Here is a 14167-nt window from a genome sequence, read left to right on the forward strand (position 1 = left end):
GATCTGGACAGCTTATTCTTCCAGAAGCACTGAAGCTCCTGCCTCTATACACCCTTGGTATATTATTTCTGCTTATTTATTAATTACTAGCTTAAATTTGTTTTGTTGCTTAACTATATTCTAAAGTGAATTATAAAAATGTGTTATGCCTCTATATGCCCTAGATATGAAAAAGGATTTCTGATCTTATTGATAAAATGCCAAGGAAAAAGTAGGCATGGCATTCGTGTCATGTTTTTAGTGTTCGTGTTATTTCATGACATACCCAATATCTTAATGTAGACATGGCATTCGTGTCGTTTTCGTGTCATACCCAATATCTTAACGGGTCGTGTCGTGTAACACCTGTTAAAGTAAAAGGGTAATATGACCCGACTCTAAATTGACCCGTTAATATTATCAGGTAATATAACTCGACCCGTTACCCGTTAAAGAAAATATATTTTAAATCAATAAATAATGAAAATGATTGCAGCATTTGGGAGGTTGGATGCTTGAAAGCTTTAGAGTTTCAAAGCTTCAAGGATTTTGGTGAATTCTCTTCCAATTTGGGAGTAGAGAAATGTATTGTGAATTGGTGAGAAATGAATGAATTCTTCCTCCTATTTATAGAATTTTTAAAGGCCTAATTTTGAATATAATACTCAGATGAAATAAATCATTTCTGTCAGGTGTTGACACGTGTTTTTCTTGATGACTTTTCCGATTTTTTGTGGAGTCACACGCCACGTGTAAAATTTATGTGACATGTGAACGTTGAAATTTTAATGCATTGGTCAACATTTGTTTCACCGAAATTTTGATATCTACAGTGTCGTTTTCGTGTCATTGTCATACCCGATATTCTAACGGATCGTGTCGTATAACACCCATTAAAGTAAACGGATAATGATCCGATCTGAAATCGATCCGTTAATATTATCGGGTAATATGACTCGACCCGTTACCCGTTAAAGAAAATATATTTTAAATCAATAAATAATGAAAATGATTGCGATTGTGCTGGTCGGTTTCTATTGCAGAATCTGTCATAGGTGTGTTTTCTTTTGTTGGTGCAGGTGTTCAAATCCTATGGATGGGCATTTCCAGCTATTATTGCATCTTTGCTGCTGCCACGGGTCCGAAAGGTTTCCTCATGGCGTTAGCACTCCCCCTTGGCCAGTCAGCATTTTCACTGTTATTTAAGAAGTTAGGACACGGAGTAGGCCGAAACGCAAGTCCAGGACAAGGAGGAGAAGGAAACCTTTTGCCAGCAGTTTTGGTAATGCTAAAACAGGTGACAAAGATATGTTGAAGACCAGGAAACTAGTGACAGAAGTATGGATTATCAATCTTGGGTAGTCGGAAATGATGCTTCAGCTGATGGTAGTGGTCGGGAGGCATTGAGTTTAGGTGGATGGTACGATCTTCACAACATTTAATCACAATTAACCCCCACTCCTAAGTGCTAATCCCCCACTTTAACATTAGCTCGAGGGTCCAAGCAAATGGGATGACTTCTGGTTAAACACCAGCTCAATTGCCAGCCATCAAATAAAACGAGAACTTAAACGAAAAGCATTCTAATATTTTTAAGTTTCACTGATTATCAAATGCATTCCTTGACGAATTAAAACCAACATATTATCAAATCAATAATCTGCAAACACTTTTGGGCATACAACATTTTTTTTTTTTTTTTGAATAGAAATGAGAGAATTTATTAAAAAAAAGGAGAAAATACAAATTAGGAAAAGACAGCCACGTGGAAAAGAAATCCACCCGGCGCAAGGAGAACAACTAGCAAAGACCCCTAAATTAAAACTAAAAGAACAAAGGAAAGGCTAAGCCGAATCAAAAAACGGCAGCAACCAAATCCCTAGCTATAGAAGGAAGACTGTAATCTCTAAACTCGACAGCAACAGAAGACCAAAGAGCTGCCCAGTGTCTCACTCCATCCCAAAGCTCCTCAACCCCAACTCCCTTGCAATCCTCAAAAACTCTTTTATTACGCTCCAACCAAATGTTCCAGAAGAGGGCCATCAACAGAGATCCCCACAAGGTTTTAGCTTTCCTCCATTTTCCTAAGGCTTCAAACTTGGTGCTTAGGAGCTCAAAACAGCCCTTTAGGATGACCCAGGCCGCTCCAACTTCCTTGAGCAATTTCCACCAAAGTTGGATGCTATACGGGCAATGGAGGAAAACATGGTTGGGGCTCTCCTCCCCGGACTTACACAAAGCGAACCAGTGGGGGGGGAAAGCAAGTAAAAGGCATTCGTCTTTGGACTTGATCACATGTATTAACCTTCCGGAGTGCCACTAGCCACTCTAGGAATTTGACTTTTGGAGGCACTTTTGCTTTCCATATCTGAGAGGACGGAGGGAATTGTTGCACAACTTCGTTGTTGCATAGAAAGGAATTATTGGATTTGCAGGTGAACTGGCCAGATCCTTCTAAATTCCATCTTCTCCTATCATCTCTAGAACGGCACAGCCGCACAGACTCCGCCTTCTGCAGTAAGCCAGCCACCTCTTCAATCTCTGACTCTCTGAGGTTTCTCCTGAACTCAAAATTCCAACTAACCGACTGTAAAGAGGGAGCCACCATCCTGGAAATGCTTTGGTTTTTTGTCCTTGTTTGGGACCAAAATATTATTGCTGGGCCGAGTAGCAGGATGTGCTCGGCCCAAGGTGATGGTAAATACTATGGGCCGAATAATAAATCCCGGGCCAGCTGGCAGGATCGGCCAAATCCTATCCCAAGTAGTCTGGATGAATAGGAAAGGTCGAGGAAGTCCTAGTGCGACCAGGATTCTCGACCAGCAGGGAATGGAGTCCCGAAAAGAAGGAAAATTCAGAATCCCAATAGGAATAGGTTTGCTCGAGTTAGAGGCGAAATGGGACAAGGACTCCCAATCCAAATCAGAATTGGTTTCAAGGAATGGGGCACTATAAATACAAGAAATCATGCAACAGAAAAGGACCTTCAAATCAGCATACAATTGCCCTGCGCAAAACCTCTCAAACACCTTGAGATTTTTCCTTTTCTTTTCCTGCCGACACACCTTTAGTTTGGATAAACAGCACTGTTGATAGGAGCATATTCATGCGACTTAAATGGCTTGTTCTCGTGCATTTACGTTATGTTTCTCTCGTTATTTTAGTCCTTTATGCTTCTTTTGTGTGTTTTTAGGTTCTAAGGGCCTAGGGAGCAAGAAAGTGCATTTTGAGGCCATTTGGAGCATTTTTGGGCATGGATTGGATAGCTTATCCATGGAGCCAAGAGGATGGACGAATTTGAAGGCCTTGTATGCACTTGAAGACACAAAACAATGGCCCTAACCCAATTACATTCACCTTGCCTTGGGCTTAACACAAACACCATTCCTTGCCATGCAAGGGGGAGCAATTTGGGTCCATTTCATTAAACTCTAGCCCAATCCACAATCACTTCAAAGCCATGCAAAACCTTTCAACACCCTTTAATCATCCCCCTTTAAGTTATGATTTTATTTCCTAACCCTACATGCATTATTTATTAGTATCTTTACAAGACATTATCATTGCATAACATTCCATTTCCACCTCTTTCCAACCTAATTCACATGCATATCAACCCTACAAGCATTCCCATCATAATTCCACCACCAATTCAGCCACAAAACATTATCATTGCACCACATTCAACCACTCCACATCCCTCACCAAGAAATCATTCAACACATGCATCCATAATCAGTTTTTCCAACCTTTGCCGTGCATAACCATTGATAATTCCAGCATTTCCACATGCATAATCAACCTAGTGTCACTCCCATTCATTCCCTTTAATCATTCAGCCACAATCATACATTTATTCTCTTCCCAAACACATACACAACCTGCCATCATTCCACAAACAACACCCTTTGCCGTGGCCTACATTCACATGCATTTCCAGCATTCCTTTCACATGCATTTTGGCAGATTTCACATCCATTCCACATGCATTTCCACCCTTACAAGATTTTAATCATTCATCCACCTCACAACCACCAGAAAACCTCTCAAAACCGTGCATTATCCCTTTCATTTCTGTCAAAGCATATGCATTCACCACCCTTTAAGCACATGCATAAAACAGCCACATGCATCTCCCATCACCATTTCAGATTTCCACCAAGTTCCTAGTTGTCATGTTCCCTCCTCTTCACCTATAAATAAGCATCCACACCTCAATTCATACACTTACTCTTCCATACACATTTTCAGTTACAAACACCAAGCAACAAACCCATTCCATTGCCGTGAGTCCCACTTCATTTTCTGCATATTTTCTCTTCACTCTTCCATCTCCAACCACTCCCTACTCCATTCCACATACACCTAAAGCCCTTAACATCTCCTTAGACCTTGTGACACAACGAAGAGGAAGAGAAGAGTGCCTAAACGTTCATACAATTCAAGTTTGAGTTGTTGGAATGTTTGGGTGTTTCTTTGATTTCAAAGTTATAATTTAATTCTCTTTGTTTTGTACGTATGACGAATGGAAGATAAGAGTGCCTAAACGTTCATACAATTCAAGTTTGAGTTGTTGGAATGTTTAGGTGTTTCTTTGATTTCAAAGTTATGAGGAACTAAACCCCCTTTAGCTAGGGGGTGATTCGAAACTATGTTTATATTTGCAATTTGAATTGATTACGTTTGGTTGGAATTTTATAAGTTGTGGATTCAATTCGTTTAACTGTTTGATTGATAACTTATTTATGTATGTTCATTGAGATTGCAAGCTTAATTTTCATGCATAAATATGACGCTAGAATATAAGTGAATTTCACCTAATCGCTATGAACTTATATTCACAAGTAGTGGAGGTTGCTTATAAACAATCGCGTTAAACGAATTCTTGGCATAAGTTTCATGCGTATTCCATAGTAACGAATGCCTCGTCGATGTTTATGATTTCCGTTGAACTTAATGATCTTTGTTGAATGTCTCTATCATGCGTATTCCATAGTTAGGGACTTTGATTAAGAATAATTTGGTTGTAATGCGTATTCCATTCAATCCAACGAATTTAGGGAAATCTGAAAGTTAATCTAAGCGGATCTAATTAACTTGGAGCATTGAGTTTCACAACTTATCGAAAGACCAACTGAGAATCAATTTTGTTTGCAAGTGTAACATGTGTGGAGAAGAACCCCTTGGCTATTCCATCATCCATATTTTTATCACATTCATATTTACATTTTGCCTTTAATTATATTCTGTCTTTTTAATTTAATATCGTCCAACCACAATTCCCCCCCCCCTATTTTGTTAAGTCGTAATCATTCGTATTTGTTTTATTTGTGTATCTTTAAGCTTTTGGAGTCATAAACAATTGCAAATTCGTCTAAATCAAGTTCTAGCTTCTATTTAAGTCAATTTGATTGTTTTAGACAATTTGAGTTTTTCAAAGCCATTCTGAGTCATAGTAGTCTTGTTAAGAGTATTTTAATTTAGTTTTTATGTTTTTAAGTCAATTTAGAAGGTTTTAGCAAGCCCTCCTAATCCCCGGTCTAGAACGATCCCTACTTATAGTTATACTACATTTGTCAAAAAGAGGGTTTAATTTGTGTGCGTATAAATCTCGCATCAACTGTGGAAGCACCCGGTGAGCACCTTCAGTTTGGATAAACAACACTGCTGCCGCAGAATCAGCCGACCAAGAAGCACCTTCAGTTTGGATAAACAGCACTGCGTCGAGGTCGACCGGTTATCTATCCAAGTCTCGGCCGATAGGGGTTTTCGAACCTTTATTGGCAGAGGTCACCTTGCTAGCCTTCTCGGCATACTACATTTGTCAAAAAGAGGGTTTAATTTGTGTGCGTATAAATCTCGCATCAAATTTTGGCGCCGTTGCCGGGGATTAGCAACTTTGCTAATCCTTTGTCTTTATTTTTATATTTTTTTAGTTTTTCGTGCATTCTTATTTCAGATTCTTAGTTTGTTTGTTTCCTTGTTTTTTAGGTACTGTGTATGACTCGTCGCTCTCGGCCTATTATAGAGAACATCTCCGACTTTGACGGTGATTTTGAACGCACTTTGAGGAGAACGAGGAGTCAACAAGAGCCACCACAACCTCCACCACAACCTGGGCTTGAAGATGACGAAGTAGGTGTAGAAGAAAAGCCCACGGATCAGATTTTTGAAGAAGAACAAGCCATGGCAGCAGATAATAGAACCATCAAGGAGCTTTCGGCCTCGGGTTTGGATAATGCATTGCCTCTTTGTATCCAATACCCCACGGCTGCAGAGGGGAAGACTGAGGAATTTGAACTCAAATCCAGTTTGTTACACCATATTCCGAAGTTCCATGGCTTGTCTATGGAAGACCCCAACAAACACTTGAAGGAGTTCGAGGTGGTTTGTTCGAGCATGACCCCCGTCAATGTGGATGGGAGTATACTGAAGATGAAGGCCTTTCCATTTTCACTTATGGACAAGGCCAAAGATTGGCTCTACGAACTAGCCCCGGGAACTGTGACTTCGTGGGAGAGTATGAAGCGTGCTTTCTTGGAGAAATTCTTCCCTACTTCGAGAGTGATTCTCCTACGGAAGAAAATTAGTGGTATTCAACAAAATCATGGTGAGACATTCCCGGCTTATTATGAGCGCTTCAAGGGCCTTGTAGCGTCATGTCCCCAACATCAAATGAAGGAGGAACTTCTCCTTCAATATTTCTATGAGGGCCTCCTTCCTATCGAACGTCAAATGGTTGATGCATCAGCGGGAGGAGCATTGGTGGACAAAACACCAAGGGATGCCAAGACTCTCATAGCCAACCGAGCGCTCAACGCTCAACAATATGAAGGAGTGGGCCAAAGGGAAGCCCCACGGCAACAAAGTGTAAATGAGGTGAGTGCTATTTCTGAAATTCAATCACAACTTGCTAATCTTACTTCTCTTGTTTCTCAGGTTGTGATTGGTCCAAAAGAACAAGAGCACCAAGTTTGTGGCGTGTGCTCAATTCAAGGGCATCCATCCGACAAATGCCCTCAACTAATCGAGAATGGTGGGTGGGAATCTGCCAATGCAATTGGTTTCCAAGGACAAAATCAAAACAACCCATACTCGAACACTTACAATGCCGGATGGAGGGACCATCCAAACTTCAAATGGAGGGAGCCACAACAAGCTGCCCAACAAGGAGGATTTAGGCCAAACCCCCCTGGTTTTTATTCCAAGCCGTATGCACCCCAACAATCCCAACAACCTTCGGCATCATCTCATTCAGGTACGTCTTTGGAAAGTAATCAAGCTATGCAATTACTAACCTCTATTTCGCAGGGGTTGCAAAATCAAAACAACCGGATAGAAAATAACGAGAAGGAGATGATGGATATGAAGAAACAAATAGGGCAGATTTCTGAGTTCCTTGGACAGATTAGAGAGCAAGGAAAGCTTCCTAGCTCAACCACAGTCAATCCAAAGGGAGGATTCGAATCCGCCAAGGCCATCACCCTAAGGGGTGGAAAAGAAGTTGGGACCGAGCCAAACAATCCCAAATCTGCCCAGAAAGTAGATGAAGAGACGACACAACCTGAGGCAGATCACCCTAACTCGGCCAAATCAGGTAATTTAAGTTCAAATTCATGTACTTCACGTCCTAATCTGCCCAATGTACCTTTTCCTCGCAGGTTCATGCAAGAAAAAAAGGAAGAAAGCGAGAAGGACATTTTTGAAACGTTCCGGAAGGTGCAAGTGAACATACCGCTTCTCGATGCAATCAAACAGGTTCCAAAGTATGCTAAATTCCTCAAGGACCTATGCAATACAAAGAGAAGAAGGGCAAACAAAGAGGTAGTGAAGGTAAGCGAGAATGTGTCCGCTGTTTTGCAACGTAAACTGCCTACCAAGTGCAAAGACCCCGGTAGTTTCACGATTCCTTGTGTGATTGGACATTATCGTTTTGAACATGCCATGCTTGATTTAGGTGCATCCATAAATGTCATGCCTTATTCTATTTATGCATCTATGAATTTGGGTAAATTAAAACAAGATGGTGTAATTATACAATTGGCCGATCGTTCTAACGCGTATCCAAAAGGAGTTTTGGAAGATGTGCTTGTGCAGGTGAACCATTTAATTTTTCCGGCTGATTTCTACGTCCTAGACATGGAGGATTCAGCCCATTCTACATCTTTGCCGATTCTCCTTGGTAGGCCATTCATGAAGACGGCCCGAACGAAGATTGATGTATACAAAGGCACCTTGACAATGGAATTCGATGGGGAACTGATTGATTTTAATATTTCTGAAACTATGAGATATCCCGTTGATGACCATTCTTGTTTTTCCATTGATGTTATCGATTCTTTGGCGCAGGTATACCTTGAAGAATTGAACGAGGACGCCCTGGAAACAACCATCACTAAGGCCATAGAGCGCAAAAATGAAGGATTTGGGCCAATGCAAGGCCACGGCAATGAGGAGGAATTCTTTGCAATGGGTTCTAGTGAAGAAATAATTGAGGTTGTGGCAGCCCTTGAGTCATTGCCACAACAATATGGTAAGGTTCCACTCGCACTTTCAAATTCAGTTTCCACTAAGATGCTACCTTCTGTTGTTCAGGCACCATCGCTTGAACTTAAGCCGTTGCCAGACCATTTGAAGTATGTGTTTTTGGGAAAAGGCGAAACATTGCCCGTCATCATTTCATCAAGTCTCAATGCAATGGAGGAGGAGAAGCTTGTGAGGGTGCTGCGAGAACACAAAACGGCCATAGGGTGGACTTTGGCCGACATTAAAGGAATAAGCCCTACCACATGCATGCACCGTATACTTCTTGAGGAGGGGGCTAAACCAACTCGAGAGGCTCAACGCCGTCTCAACCCTCCGATGATGGAAGTGGTGAAGAAGGAAATAATCAAGCTTTTGGATTGCGGAGTGATCTACCCTATCTCCGATAGCCGTTGGGTCTCTCCAGTTCAAGTCATTCCCAAGAAGTCCGGAGTAACTGTTATCAAGAATGATGAGAATGAGCTCGTGCCTACACGCATTCAGACTGGATGGCGCGTATGTATCGATTACCGGAAGCTAAATGCCATGACTAGGAAAGATCACTTTCCTTTGCCATTCATCGACCAGATGCTCGAAAGGTTAGCCGGTCATGCTTTTTACTGTTTTCTTGATGGATACTCTGGATATAACCAAATTGTGATAGCCCCGGATGATCAAGAGAAGACCACATTCACATGTCCCTTTGGAACATTTGCTTATCGTCGCATGCCATTTGGCTTATGCAACGCACCGGCCACTTTCCAAAGGTGTATGGTAAGTATATTTTCCGATTTTGTTGAAAAGATCATTGAGGTTTTCATGGATGATTTCAGTGTATTTGGGAGTTCATTTGATAATTGCTTGGATAATCTGACCTTAATTTTGAAACGATGTGTTGAAACTAACCTTGTCTTGAATTGGGAGAAATGTCACTTTATGGTGAAACAAGGTATAGTTTTAGGACATTGTTTCAGAAAAAGGAATTGAAGTAGATAAATCGAAAATAGACCTTGTACGTCACTTACCCTCTCCTACTTCGGTTAGAGAGGTACGTTCGTTTCTTGGCCATGCAGGGTTCTATAGGCGTTTTATCAAGGACTTCTCCAAGATGTCCAACCCTCTTTGCCGATTGCTTTAAAAAGATGTGCCATTCAAGTTTGATGAAGAGTGTAATTCGGCATTTAACCAACTCAAGGAGAAGCTAGTCTCGGCCCCCATTATTGTACCTCCAGATTGTAGCCTTCCGTTCGAGCTCATGTGCGATGCATCCGACTATGCATTAGGAGCTGTTCTAGGACAAAGAAGAGACAAGCGGCCGCATGTCATATACTATGCCTCTCGGACTCTCAATGATGCCCAATTGAACTACTCCACGACGGAAAAAGAACTTCTAGCTGTGGTTTTTGCTTTAGATAAATTCCGTTCATATTTAATTGGTACTAAAGTAATCGTTTATTCTGATCATGCAGCTTTGAGGTACTTGCTCACGAAAAAGGAAGCAAAGCCGAGGCTTATCCGTTGGATTCTTCTTCTTCAAGAATTTGATATTGATATCAGGGATAAGAAAGGAAGCGAGAATGTAGTGGCTGACCATTTAAGCCGAATGATCCACGAGGAGCATGAACATGCCGTGCCTATCCCTGAAACTTTTCCCGATGAGCAGCTGCTATCCATTGAGGTAAGTGAACCATGGTATGCAGATTTAGTGAATTACTTGGTGGCTAAACAAATTCCAAATGAACTAAACAAGCACCAACGTGATAAGCTTAAAAATGATGCACGTTTCTATGTTTGGGATGACCCTTATTTGTGGAAGTATTGCTCAGATCAAATTGTACGTAGATGTGTGCATGATTATGAATTTCACTCAATTCTAAGCTTTTGTCACACATATGCATGTGGTGGTCATTTTGGCACACAACGCACTGCCCTCAAGGTTCTAGAGTGTGGTTTTTATTGGCCGACTATATTTAGGGATGCTAGAACCTTTTGTATGTCTTGTGATCGTTGCCAACGAATGGGTAACATAGGTACCAAGGACCAAATGCCGCAAACCCCTGTCTTTAATGTTGAAATTTTTGATGTTTGGGGCATTGATTTCATGGGCCCTTTCCCTCCATCTTATGGTTTCACTTATATCTTGCTAGCCGTTGATTATGTTTCTAAATGGGTGGAAGCAAAAGCCACCCGTACTAACGATTCTAAGGTGATTGCAGATTTCGTGAAAACTAACATTTTTGCTAGGTTTGGAATGCCGAGAGTAATCATAAGTGATGGAGGGTCTCACTTTTGCAATCGGACCATTGAGGCGTTGCTAAGAAAGTACCATGTCAACCATAAGGTCTCCACACCTTACCATCCTCAAACAAATGGCCAAGCCGAGGTGTCTAACCGAGAAATCAAACAAATTTTGGAGAAGACCATTGGACCAACAAGGAGGGATTGGAGCTTACGTTTAGATGATGCACTGTGGGCATATCGTACGGCATACAAAACACCCATTGGGATGTCACCTTTTCGGCTCGTCTATGGTAAGCCATGTCATTTGCCCGTAGAGTTAGAGCACAAGGCACATTGGGCCGTGAAGATTTTCAACATGGACATAGATGCAGCGGGAGTTCATAGGAAGCTCCAATTGAATGAACTTGAGGAGATTTGGAATGAAGCCTATGAGAATGCCCGAATGTACAAAGCCAAGACCAAAGCATTCCATGATAAAATGATTCGAACCAAAACCTTCACAGTTGGGCAGAAAGTGTTACTTTTTAACTCTCGCCTACGTTTGTTTCCTGGTAAGTTGCGTTCTAAATGGATTGGCCCGTTTGTTGTTACTAATGTTATCCCTCATGGTGCAGTGCAAATCAAAAGTTCAAGGACGCAGCAAGAATTCAAAGTGAATGGGCATCGATTGAAGCCCTATTACGAGATGTTTGAGGAGCATGTCGTGGAGGAGGTACCCCTCCATGCCGTGGAACCTAGTCAAGCTTAAACGGAGGTACCGTCCGGCTGCAAGACGTAAAAGAAAGCGCTTCGTGGGAGGCAACCCATGCATCCGAATAGAGAAGAACTTGGAAACCCCTTTAAGAGACTTATTTTTATTCCTTTCTTTTTCTTTACTGCCTTTACTTTGCTTTCTTTCTCGTATTTGTTTATTTGCTTGCTCTGTTGTGACTTTCTGCTTAAAACATTGAGGACAAAGTTTGATTTAAGTGTGGGGGGGTAAACAATTTGTATTTGCATGAATTTCGTGGGATTTATTCACCTTTCACTTAGAATGTTGTTTCTTGCTGTTTTAAGTGTTTTTAGAGTGTTTTAGTGTGTTTTATAATGTCTTGGTATAAAACTCCGAAAATTTGATAAAAAAATAAAAATAAAAAAAAAAAAAAAAATTCTTTTGAAAAACCCAAAAATATGTGTTTTTAGAGTCATTTGAGTCATTTTGGTGTTTGTTTGTGTCTTAGCGCTACTTAGGAGGCAACCCATGCATTCAACAAAGGAAGACTTAAAAAGCACTCCAGATCCAGATTTCTAAAAAAAACTCTTCTCTTTGTTGCTATTTCGTTTCTGCCTTGTTAGGTTGTTTAGTTGTTATTATTTGTTTGTTTATTAATTGTGTGAGTATATGATTGTAACATTGAGAAAATGTTTGATTTATTGATAGGCACTGCTAAACAAAGAAAGATGGTGCTTCACAAAGGGTGTTTGCTTGAGGCCCCACTATGTGGCTTTACTCTTGAAGCGGAAGGCGTAGGAACAGAAGGCATCGGAGCGGAAGGCGTAGGAACAGAAGGCATCGGAGCGGAAGGCATAGGAGCAGAAGGCATCGAAGATAGAGCATTCCAGGCCTCAATACTTGGCCAAGCGCTGGATGAGCCAGGAAAAAGGTGTCTCTGGAGGAAAGACGAGAACCTTTGACGGTCACTGTGAATCCGACCTTCAGACTCTTGCAGCTCATCAAGCTTCCTCTTCATGCCCGTCGAATAGTTGTTTGCAAGCACATGCAAACTTCTATTCTCATACTTCAGCTGCTGGATCTCCTGCTTGAGACTTTCCACCTCTGCCATCAATGATTCCACCTGACGGGAGCGGGCAAGCAGGCGTTGGCCCATGTTGGACACAGAACTCGCACACTGAACACTAAGTGTGAGGGACTCTTGAACGGCCAGCTCATCGGACCGTCCTGACAGCAGCCTACTATCTTTCGGAGTGAGGAGGTTCCTAGCTACTATTGTAGCTGTTGTGGCGTCCTGCATCACGGAGTCTTCACCTGTGAGAGGACCGTTAGAAGAAAAGAAAGAAGGGCGCCATACGTTACCTTGACGCGGCGCGCCCGTATCACTGCTAAGGCTCAATTCCAAGCTAAGGTTCGATGAGTTTGCCATTTTTCAAAAGTGTTCAAAGAGAAGGGATGGAGTTAAATTTCAAAGGGCCGGAGTCGATTTTCAAGAATGGGAAATTTTCAGAATGTGTTTGTTGTGGTGATCGATAGCTCAATAAAAAAGCCAAGGCGACGCGTCCACCAATTCAAAAAGCCGGAATTTCCGGCGTAATTTAGGCGACGCTTTCTCGGCTTTTCAGAAGGCGCGTTCAACTTTGTCAAAAGATTTCTTCTTTTCTGACAACACGTGGAGGCCATCATCACAACTACACATCTTTTGCCGACAAGCGCAAAGTTCGGCGACGCTTTCTCAGCTTTTCAGAAGACGCGTGCAGCTTTGTCAAAAGGAGCCGCATCTGCACTACCACGTGTCGTTCAGAAAGCGAAGGGGCGTCGTTCAGAAATCGAAGGGGCGCCTGCTCAGAGATCGAAGAGGCGCCACTATTTCAAAAAGCCAGAGTTGCGGGATCAAAACGTTTGTCGACAAAGGTAAAAAGTACCATCACTTGCTATTATCTCTATATATGTCGACCTTCGTCTTTTATGGCAGGGCAAACCTGAAGAAAATGCCCAACTCTCCCTCACCTCTGAGGGTGCACTCCCAGCCAAGCCTTTCGAAATACTCAATTCTTTCTTCTTCCCCAAAGATGATACCAGATGCCTGGAGTACATATGACCCAGGAGGAAACAGCACAACAAATACATGTGCTGATTCATTCACCGCTTCTTCAAAAGCAAAGGTATCTCATATCATCAAGGTCAAAAGCAAATGTATCTCATATCATGCTCTTTCCCTGTCTTTTTCTTTGTCCTTGTTCTTACTCGCATGGCAAAGTAAAACAAGCAATCAGCCGGCACTTGGAGTCAGTCTTCCGTTCTGGAGCCAACTGCCTGGAATCTATTCCTGATTGCTTACCTAGCGTTGCTCTCGAGTAGTCATCTTCAACGGTTGATACACTTCCGGAGAAGGGACCACTTCTGCAAAGGGGAGCGAGTAAGGCAAGTGAAAATGATACATTGAAGCATGTGGAGACAAACATAGGCTGAGTTATCCTCCAACCCTTTTCAATACGAATTGGAAAGATTGAACAAAGAAACAGACCAAAGGGGTAAGCTCAGACCTTCAGGGGAGACCAAAAGAACCATCCTGCTGCCCAGTTCAAGAAGTAGCACAAAGGAAAATCAACGATGGGCAGAAACCAGTTCAAGAGTAAGCCTGTGGAATCACAAAGATCAAAAGCCTCAATGCAATTACCAAGGAGAAGATGGAATTTACACTCTATAACC

The 14167-nt window shown here is 41.9% G+C and overlaps 1 protein-coding gene across 2 annotated transcripts in view; it reads right to left on the minus strand.

Moving 5' to 3' along the window:
* Window positions 1–1658: 1658 nt before the first annotated feature.
* The window catches only part of LOC137726415 (carboxyl-terminal-processing peptidase 2, chloroplastic-like), a 32465-nt gene continuing 19956 nt past the window's right edge, over window positions 1659–14167 (minus strand). For both annotated transcript variants that reach the window (XR_011067631.1, XR_011067630.1), the window contains one exon: window positions 1659–2612. The gene's annotated coding sequence lies outside the window, so the exon portion shown is untranslated. The remainder of the gene's footprint in view (window positions 2613–14167) is intronic.

This window comes from Pyrus communis, chromosome 2, assembly GCF_963583255.1.
Source record: "Pyrus communis chromosome 2, drPyrComm1.1, whole genome shotgun sequence".
In the NCBI taxonomy this organism is placed as follows: Eukaryota; Viridiplantae; Streptophyta; class Magnoliopsida; order Rosales; family Rosaceae; genus Pyrus; species Pyrus communis.